The 10,751-nt window shown below is 37.0% G+C and overlaps 1 protein-coding gene and 1 pseudogene across 7 annotated transcripts in view; both read right to left on the reverse strand.

Moving 5' to 3' along the window:
* PDE4D (phosphodiesterase 4D) overlaps positions 1 to 10,751 on the reverse strand; it is a 1,171,348-nt gene that overhangs the window by 441,850 nt on the left and 718,747 nt on the right. The window lies entirely within an intron of this gene.
* LOC120608357 (uncharacterized) lies at positions 10,132 to 10,247 on the reverse strand (annotated as a pseudogene).

Genomic DNA, 10,751 nt, shown 5'->3' on the forward strand with positions numbered 1-10,751 from the left:
AGTCTCTAAGCTTCTAATCACTATCCGAAAATATCTACCAAGAAAGATAGCTAACTTGGGGGAATAATAGCTATAAAATCTAAAAGAATATAAATAAATTAGCAATTGGAAGAGAAGGCTGTGCTTCCTAATTCTATGATGGGCTGTTTTCCTTAGATGTCAACTATTCCGAATCTCCACTGAGGAAGGAACACAATGAAATACAATTGAATCTGTGACAGGAAAGATAACCAAACTGTAGGCATCTAAGTCAGAAGCAGGTCTCGCTTTTCCAAAAGAGGTCAGTTACACTTGTCTACAAAGACTTTAGGATACTGTTTTTTTGTGTTCAACACAGTAATTCAGAATGATGCAACCAAATAAGGAAAAACAAAGGATAAATGACTATCTGGATAAGTGTGTTTCCATTCTAAACTTCTGAGGGGGGAGGGGTGTAAGAAGACAAAATGCATAGAGCAAAGGTAAATTTATTTGTGGAAAAGTATAGGGAAAAGAGCAAAAGGAATCACTGGTCCCTGGCAACAAATGTAACTCCTTTCTTAAGGTATTCCTGATCATCACTCCTCAATCCTAACTTTTTGAAAAACCACGAGATTATTGACTCCCTGTACACTCTCTTTTCATCTAACCCTCTGGGGACTGAAGCAAATGAAATCCCTGGCACCACTGACATTTTCTGATTTCAGATGGGTATGCAGATTAATCCCTGCCTCTTCTGGCCTGTCTATCCAATTGTAATGAGGGTACTGCAAGGTAAATGAGGCTATCCGATAATGCTCACTCCCTGTGTTAAAGATGCCATTATGAAGCAGCCTGATCTTGTTTTCAGCTAGTGCTGAGATGAGCAATTGCTTCACTGGAATGTGACACTCTGTGTTTAGTGGGATCCTTGTTACCTCAAGTTATTTGTCAGAGGAGGTGAAATGGTCCTACTTCAGATGAATAAACAGCTCAGGTTCCCTTAATTTTTCTAAAATTATCCTAATGTTTAATGTACTTTATGGTTGGTTTCTAGAGTTTACAAACCCTGCTCTTGATTTAAAAATTTTTTTTTTTAAAAAAAAGCTTTCTACAGAATATACTGTAAATTTTTTTTTTCATTTTTCTGACTATGCTGAGTTCTCTTGAGGGGAAGTGAGTGTCATATTACACTACTAGAGGCCTGTAGACCTGAGATAGAGTACCTCTTAAGCACCTGACAGAACTATAATTGAATTCCCAACCTGTGTCATAATATTCTGATCCTGACTTTTTATTCAAATTCTCCCTCATCCTCTCTATATTGATTTCACACATATTAGGTGTTTGCTGTGTGAACTGCTTCTCATTTAACAAGCACAGCAATCCTATAAGGGAGATACTTTTGGTTTCCAAATATCAGAGCAGAGAGATCTGAAGTAGAGAGAAGTTAAGTGACTTGCATGTGACCACAGACATACCTTCGAAATTCTGCTTTGCTATATAAAGCAGTGGTAAAGACACTGACTTTGGATAAAGAACAATGAGTGTATTCATTGTTCTTTAACAAAACAGTATGCCACAAGCAAATACATGTTAGGGTTTGGTAAAGGAAAATTTTTTCTTCTCTGAGAAACCAATGTTGAGTTCTTCTCATCTAGTGTATCTCTTGTCTTCCTGCTATATTTGGCCACCTTCTAGCTATGAGATAGATTTCTGAACACAATGACTCTAATTGCTGGAATATCTACTTAATCTTCATCCAGTTTTCCCTTTTTAAAACTCTGAATTAAAAAAAAAAATTGTGTTGCCTTTATGCTTTTTGTAAGATACTGCAAATCTTCTTTACACTTGATCTTAGCCAGAAGGCCAAGAAGCAATTCCAAATCCTTTTTGTAAATAAGCAGGACAAAGAAAAGAAGAGAATAGGCAAGCAATAAAAATGGCAAACAAATAAAATGGCTGCCATTTATATTTTTAAATGATTAGGAAGTTTGTTTTCTAATAAATAAAATCTCAATGAAATGCTCTGTAGAATCACTATCTCTATTAATCCTTTATATAAAGCTTTATCAAACAATAAAAAGCAGTAGAATGCTGAAATAAATGAACTTTTTGCAGGCACAGCAGTCTTTGATCCAACATTCCTTGTTCACCACTTCTCAAGGTTCCCCAGGAATAAACATAAACCACAAGGAGTTTTGTTAAATCTAGTATTACAATACTAAAATTAAATTTTGCATTGCTGTGACTTATAGTTTTATCCATAAGATTCTTTGTACCACTCTAAGCAATGTTGTAGTAACTATTGAAAATACCATATGTTCTGATTTTACATCAATTTGCAAATTACATCATCTTTCCTCACTCCCTACATGGTAGATACCTATTACAATGATACCACATGGTATTATTCCTGCCCATGTTGGCATTTGGGGTTTGAGAACCTTTACACACCAGCCTTGCAGTCTTTGATGGTTGGCTAGGTGTCTAAAAGCCACAGAGACACTGAACAGACTTGAGGAGTGCAGCCAGCCTTTCACACTTTGTCAGATGTTTAAAATATAATGGTGATTTATAGAACATAGTTTAGAAATAATTTTGTCAGTAGGTTTATGTTCATTAACATATATCCTCTGAGCATTTTACATTAATCATCATGGCTAATTGTATCCCTTTTTAGTTGCTGATATCCTAAAGAACAGGCATTTTAATTAAAAAACTGAGCTAAAATAGCAAAGCAGAAATAAAGGGGGAAAAAAAACACTGAAGCCACACAATGCTAAACACAGATCAGCATTGCTATATTTGCAAATAAAATGAGCTAAATGGAGGAAAGTGTAAACTGACAAGGCAAAGATGTACCAGGAAAAATGAGAACATATGGAAAGAAAGAACTCAGCAGTACCTTACTTCAGCTTTCAGTTGGAAAGAGCTAAAGATAGGGTGATCTGTCAACATTCTACTTCTTTATAAAATGACACATATTTAATATGAAATATTACTAATGGCTCTGGAGTGTATATACTTGGTTGTGCAGGAATTGTAAGCTTTAGGAATACTACTAAACAATGAATCTTTCCAAATTCACAGCAAGAAAAATTTATCTATTTTCTTCTTACAAATCTTAATTGAGTATCTATTATACACTAAACACTGTTCTAGTTCTGGGGATATAACAGGAAACAAAACAAACCAGATGCCTTTTCTTATGGAGTTCATATTCTAGTTGGAGGGATATGAGCATTAAAATAAAGAGGTAAATTATAAAGTATATTAGAAAGTGATAAGTATGATAGAAAAAAATATACCAAGGGAGTCTGCAGGGGTGGAAGTTAGGAATGGAAACTGTAGTTCTCAATCTGTTGGCTAGAAAATGCCACACTGAAGTGACTTTTGAGTAAAGACTTGAAGGGAGCAAGCCATGCGGATAGTTGATGAAAAGCAAATCATTACTTCATTTAGATATAAATGTGGAAGAAAGGAGGGAGGAAGCATTTTCTATACTCTAAGATTGAGCCTCTTAAGCCGCAGCATGTGGTTGACAAAAAATAGGAGTCAAAACCAACAATTTGGAGAAAAAAATATATATTGTTATGTTAAAAAAAATTAAAAAGTAAATATTAGAAGACAGATTTTTAAGACAAAATTAGAGGCGTTAAAAAAATTTATATTTTTCATCGTAACTCTAGGCTAATCCCCCAGATATCAGTCTTCCATGTTTATTTTCTTTTGGCATAAGAAGTTTCAGTAGAAGAGTTAAAGTGCTCTCTGTTGGGAGAGTTATGTTAGGGTCGTGACTAAGTTCCAGAGAATTCAAGGATACTAATATTTCACTATGTACATACTATTTAGAAGACATCATGGATACATATCTACTGCTCCCATTTTCAGAAGCAGTACACAAAACATGTGAATTTTACATAGATCCACGCCCCACTATATAAGTGAGAAAAATCCCCAAATAGAGTAGGAGGGTTATGAAACTCAGAATTGCAAGCTTTTTCTTTTTTTAAACTAAGTGCAATCTTGACTGATGGAAATTGGAGGAAAGAGAAAGAGCATGAACCCAGTATATCCATTTTCAAATAAAATCATGGTTGTGCCCTCTGTGATCACAAGGAAAGTTCTTAACTTCAGTTACTTCATTCACTAAATGAGTTATTAGCAATAAAACATTCAATTTCCTAACATGATGTCTGTCTACACTTATCTTATGAGACTATTTAATGATTTAATATCTTTTAGGGAAACACATGCATTGAATATATTGTTAAAATATGCTTTAAAGACTTTCTGACTAGGAAAGCTAAAAATTTAAAATTTTCCTAGATATTTTGAAAAGTTGCTTATAACACTCAAGAAAAGTTCTCATCTGCTTGTTCTAGTTTTCTGGAATGATGTCCTCATGAATCAGTCATATTCTCTAAGGGAGAAACGCATTCCCAAAATTCAATCTTTCTATCCAAAGTACCTGGGAAATAATTTACATATAAATGAAGAAACATGCCATCATTTAAAAAATACAAGTTTCTTGACATATAGACCAACAAATTGCTGTAGTTTTAAGCCTTTAGTAGTGTCAAGGTTAAAGGAACGGCATGTTGTTTGAAAGACTTTCCAAAGCACAAGGCAGTCTTGTTTTGTGGACAGTGTTTCTTCAAATATTTGGTTTAGGATACAACACCAGAGGCTTTGGCAGTGGATACTCCGAAGAAATACATAGTTTAACAAATCCACAAAAATGAGTCCTAGATGTGGCTTATGGGTGACTTCATGTTTTTAAATATAGTCTAGCATATAAAGTCTAAATGTAACAGAGATCGGTAATCTATTCCTGTGATAGAATTTGAGGTAAATTCAATTCATTTAAACACTTTTTGTGTGCTACTCTATAAAATACCCATTTTAGGTTCTATATGGTATACAGAGATATAAGAAAAATATACTGCCCTGAAGAATATGAATGATCAGATAGAGTAAGGCAGATAAAATTTATTTATTTATTTATTCATTCATTCATTCGTTGAACAAGTATATATTGGGCCCTATTCTGGGTTATATACTCTTTTGGTGATATCAAGATATGTCAGATTTGGTTCTTGATCTCTAGTAATTTTAATATTTAGTAGGGAAGAGAGACAGGTTAATAGCTCATCACTACCTGTCTCTCCCAGTAAGTGCTATGTTAAAGTTTACACAGGATGCTAATGAAGCTCAGAGGAGGAGCCGCAGCAATAATCCAATCCTCAAGTCTGGGCCTGGAGTAGGTGGGTATCATTAAGGAAGAAAAATTACCAAGGAGACAGATGGTGAGGCTAGTTATGAAAGGGTAACCCCAGTAGATGAAGCCAACTGTGCAAAGGTAGGAAAAATAAGCAGGAAACAGAGAACGATTAAGTTCACCATTCCTAGAGAGAGTTTTATAGGATATGGCAAATAGAGAGGACACTGGTGAGAGTAACAGGTGCTGGGTTACTGACAGCAAAAAGGCCAGCTAAAGAGTTTGTATTTTATCTTCAGCACTCTGGGAAGCCGTTGAACGATTTGAAGCAAAGGATTTTGAAAAACATGACAGTGAAACATAATACTATCTTTTCAAACTAAGGCAGATGTTTCAACTGTTCATCCATTTCCAGTTTTCTTCTCCCTCTGAGCCTGTAGGAGAATTGTGCTTTCATGCCTCCTTGAAGTTAACAAAGTCGAATTGCTTAGAAAAATGAAATATGATTCTTTTTTTTTTCTTCTGGGTGGAAGCATTTAATCATCACTGCTTGGATCTCTAACCCCTTCATCTGCTGTGAGGATTGTAGGTGTCTGTGTTTGATATAAAGGTGCTGCTCTCAGCAATCATATGGAGATGGCTGGTCTGAAGGGTCACCCGGATTCACAGTGGGATTGTGTGTTACTGTAGTATTATTTGCCTACCCTACTCAAGTAATGGGGATATTCTTATAATTAACAAGATATTAACCCTGATTTGTAATTTGTTCAATGAAAACAAGTTAAGTATATTCCTTCTTAGAACTGCTCGCCTGTAGAATATAACTTTCTTATGCTGCTAAATCAAATCGCCCCTTCCAGATTTTGGAAGTAGCAGATAATAGAGCTGATGCTTATTTATTTCTTTATAATTAGTTCTTGTTTGGAAATTTGAAAAATGCATAGTAAAAAGGATAGGGTGCACATTTACTTTAACAGATTTGAGAAGGAAGCAGTACCTTGATCATATGGTAGCAGTATTACAACATTTAAAAAAAATAGGTTAACTCCTAAAAGTGAATATTGTACATGTTCATATATACTTTATTCTTTGTACTTCCTGACTGCCGCTTGCATACTGCCTGCTTCTCAGCATTAATTTGTCTCTACTTCATATGTTAACAAATGTTTAAAAATGTTGGAGAATGCAGAGGACTCTAGAGTCTTCTTTCTAAGAAATTCATCTAAACATCTTAAAAAATTGGGAGAATTCACTGATAGTCCAGTCTTTGGATGCTGTTAAATCCGTACCAGCAGGGATTTATTATTCATCACAAAAGCAAAATTGCTTATCTTTATGGTTATAAAAAACAGATAATTAATCTTATTTAAAATGTTACATGGGTTAGGTCTTAGAAGAGGAATATACTATGTCATATATTATATAAATAAGATATGTTTTAAAAGATAGTAGTGAAGGAAACACTTCTTGAAATGACAAGAGGTGAATTTGCCTGTAAAATCAGACTGCTTTAGCTTTGAGATTTGGTTGGGATGATCCCTTGGGTAAGGAATCTAACCCTTTCAAATTGCATGAAAATTAGAAGACAAATGAAGATGTTATGGATGGAAATAAGTTTCTAAACAAACTACCAGGATGAAAATTATTTAAATCAATTTTTTTTAATTTTTTTTCTCTCTGTCACTCATAATTATTTCAAATGCATGCATTTTGAAATAAAATATACTTATTGAGTTAGATTTGAGTCTTCTTTTAGAAAAATTCCTTAGAGTTTTTGTTTTGGTTTTTTAAACAGAAAAGCAATACTACTTTAAACAAAGAGAACTGTAACATAAAACTGATATCGGTGGCTAAGGAAAGCATCTTATTTTATATTTTCTGTGAACTAGAGAAGGAAAGAAAATCTATTTCTCACTCTCTCACATGGTAACTACGTCTTAGTAAAGTCAAATCCTCAAGACAATAGGGCATGTTAGCGTGAGATATTTTACACGTGGCTTAGCCATTTTGTAAAATCAGAGATAGCTATTAGCCCAGAGGCTCTTCCTTGTTTCCTTTTCAGTGGTGTTTAGCTATTGATAAATATTAACTGCATGTGATACAGTTGCCCAATTCAGAAAAAGAAGGTGTCAGTTTTGCAATTCCAAACTGTGGCCAGAGGGCTCCAAGCTGGCATGGCCCCTCCGGGCATTGCCATGTCACTGAGGAAGGAGCTGGGTGGGGTGGCAGCAGGTGTCAGCTTTGCTGCTGAGCCAATGATCTCAGCAGGCCTGAGGATGAAGAAAAAGTTGCCACAGGAAGTGCTTAGTGGAGCCCCTAGAGGAATCACAAGAGTCAAAGAAATTCAACAGAAAAAGTTTTCACAACATTTTAGTTCCCCAAGGATGGAGCAATAGGACTTTTGATAGAGAAGCGTGTTAGTTAACATAACTTTCCAATAAGAATGCAATCCCCTGGAGCCACACAGGACAATGTGAAGATACCCTAAAACAGTCACTCAACTCAGACTTAGAAATATCCTCTGGGTGCAAAGAACCCCTACAGACTCATTATGAGGGAATCATAATAAATGACATTTACCGAGTAGTCATTATGTACCAGACATGGTTGTTAGTGCTTTTTGGGTATCAACCGATTTATCTTAACAACCACTCTCTGAGGTATTATAACTTGCCCCATTGTACAGATGCAGAAATGGTGGCCTAGAAAAGTGAAGGAATTTGATGGAGATGCTACAGCTAGTACAGAGGAGAGCCAGAATATCAACCTAAGAAGCCTGCCTCCAGAACCCGCACTCTTAACCACCAAGCTTTACCAGCTCCCAGAGAGAGGAAATTCTAAGTCTTTGGCTACAAGAAGAGACACAAGTTATATACTTCATGAAAAGATAATGAACATGAGAATACAGAAAATGATAGATGCCAAATGAGCGTCAGGAAATATACAGTTGTTGAAATTGGTCCATAGAAGAAAGGTTAGAGGAAAAAAAAATATTTGAGGAGTGGGTCCTTGAATTGGATGTGAACAAGTAGGGACAGTGTAGTGTGGTGAGAAGGAGTATGCATGGGCTAGCCTCAGAGGACCTGGGTTCAAATCCCAGCTCTGTCACTTACAAGCTGTGTGAGCTTGGGTAAGTTACTGAGTTCTTTGTACTTTAGTTTCCCTATCTGCAAGGTTAATGAAACCTATTTCAAAGAATATTTATGAATATTCAGCAAAACGTTATGTACAGGTCTTAGCATAGTACCTGGTACAAGATAACACTTAATGTTTTTATTATTATCCAGTTGGGGGTCAATGGGAAGATGACTGCAGATGAGGCACGTGAAATGAATCTGTAAAAGCCAGAAATACAACCTCCGTTAGATCAGTTCAAGCTGACTGAATGGGTTATAGGTCTGATTTCAGAGAAGTTCCATGGACAGTCACTAGGGGTGTCTCAAAGCTCTAAAAAGTTGCACGTGGTTGCTTCGATTAATAAGTATTATGATTTTTTTTGCAAAGCAATGAATGTAGGAAAAGAGTTAGAGACACCTGAATAAGGAAAAACCATTCTATTTGTGGTGACACAGTCTGGCCTGGAGGACACTCATCAGTTAGAGCTCTGCTTGTGCACATGAGAATGGAGAATTTGGGATTACTAACTTGAAGAGCAGAAAACAGGGATTAATTCATTCATCAAAGAAACATTTGCCAGATACCAAGAAGGTGCCAGGCTCTCTGCTGGGTGTTAGAGTATACAATGAATGAAGTAGAGATGACAAGGAGCCCTCAGGAAACTCAGTCTTCTGAGGGAGACAGAAAAGAAAATGGCATGCGCAATCCTCTTTGAGAAGTGGTATTTAAAAAACAAACAAAAAAAAAAGTAAAAAATAAAAAAAATAAAAGCAATGTGCAGGCTTCAGGGGAAGTAAAAAGATTTAGGCTACAACACAGGGAGTGGGGGTGGGAAAGACTTCCAAGAAAAGACAAGTCTCAAAGGAAGAGGCAGGTCTCATTAAGCAGATGGGGGAGGAGGGTGGGGAGACATCCTGATCAGCTAATGTGGACAAAGCTGATAAATGAAATAAGATGACATATTTTAGGAGTTGCAAAACACTTTCCACAAATGGTGCAGTGGGGTGCAGCATACAGATTGAGAAATAATGTGCTAAAGACGCAGGAGACCCACAGAAGAATGTGTGGGAGAAGGATGGGCTTGGCTTTCTCCGTTAGAGAGGTCCCTGTGGAAGGAGAATGGGGTAGGTGGTGAGACTAGAGGCATATAAACTATTTAGAAAGTTATTTCACAAAGTCCAGGCAAGAAATAGTTTCAGTGTCATTGGGTGACAAAAGAAGGGTCTCAATTCATGGACTACAGCATATACTTAATGAGGAAAGCTGAAGCACCACATTCTGCTTAGCTTCAAATAAAGATGGCAAAGTGATCAGGCAAGTGAAGGCCTAGACAGATGCTAGGGTGATTACAGTTGCAGAATGCCTAAGTGAAACTGTCCTTCCCTATTATTTTCTCTCTCCTACCCTCTGCCATGTTAGTTATCCTTTTCTGCCCTCTGGGATACCTTCCCTTATCTCATAATTGGGGTTGGAAGTGAAGTGCATGGGTACTGGGGAGACAGCGAAGACAGCAGAGGCAACAAAGAGAGAGAAGAAGATTAAGAACAAAACTTTAAAAGACACTTGAGGAGACAGGCAGTGTTTTTGGTAATGTCACTTGTAAAATGAAATGTGAAAATAGGTTCTATATATAAATACAAACACATGCCTATGTGTGTGTGGATTAAACCAAGACGCCCCTTCTCAGCCAGAACAATCTTTTCTAACACATTGAGAAATGGAAGTGTTAGAGGTTTGGATGGGTGGCACTTGGTTTTCCCCTTTGAAACATGGGTCACATTTTGAGGAGCACAGATGAGAAGTGCATTCTTTTTTTTTTTTTTTTTTTTTTACACCTACAGCACCTGGTCTTCCTAGGTGGTCTCCAATCCAAGTACTAACCAGGCCCAACCCTGCTTAGCTTCTGAGATCAGACATCAGGCTTGTTCAGGGTGGCATGGCCGTAGACCACAGACCATGGCTCCATTGTGGCATGAACCCAGGACCTTCTGCATGTAAAGCAGATGTGCTAACCACTACACTATGGAATCACATCTGAGAAGTGCATTCTTGATCTTGGAAATGCAGTAGCCGCCATCACTGTCAGGTCTTCAGCATTACAGACAAGTCCTGTATGGGCTGGCCCTGCCCACCTGCTTGGCCTCATCTCCCACCTCTGTACCTGCCTCCACCCTGGCTCTTTTGGCTTCTTTTACATTCACCACTCACCACTTGTTCATGTAGCACATAAAGGTCTCTCTCTTGTCTTTTTCTCCTGATTAATTCTGACTGATCCTTCAAATCACAGTTTAAACAACCATTCCTCAGGGAAGCCATTCCTGATCTCCCTGACCAGGTCAAATACTACCTCATGTCTTCTTTAAATGCTCTGTGCTTCTCTTCCATAGCATTGGTCTCAGTTACAGTTTCATATATGTGTGTGTATGAGTGTGGGTGTATGTGTGTGTGTGCG

The sequence above is a fragment of the Pteropus medius genome, unplaced genomic scaffold (genome assembly GCF_902729225.1).
Source record: "Pteropus medius unplaced genomic scaffold, Ma_sr-lr_union100, whole genome shotgun sequence".
Taxonomy (NCBI): domain Eukaryota; kingdom Metazoa; phylum Chordata; class Mammalia; order Chiroptera; family Pteropodidae; genus Pteropus; species Pteropus medius.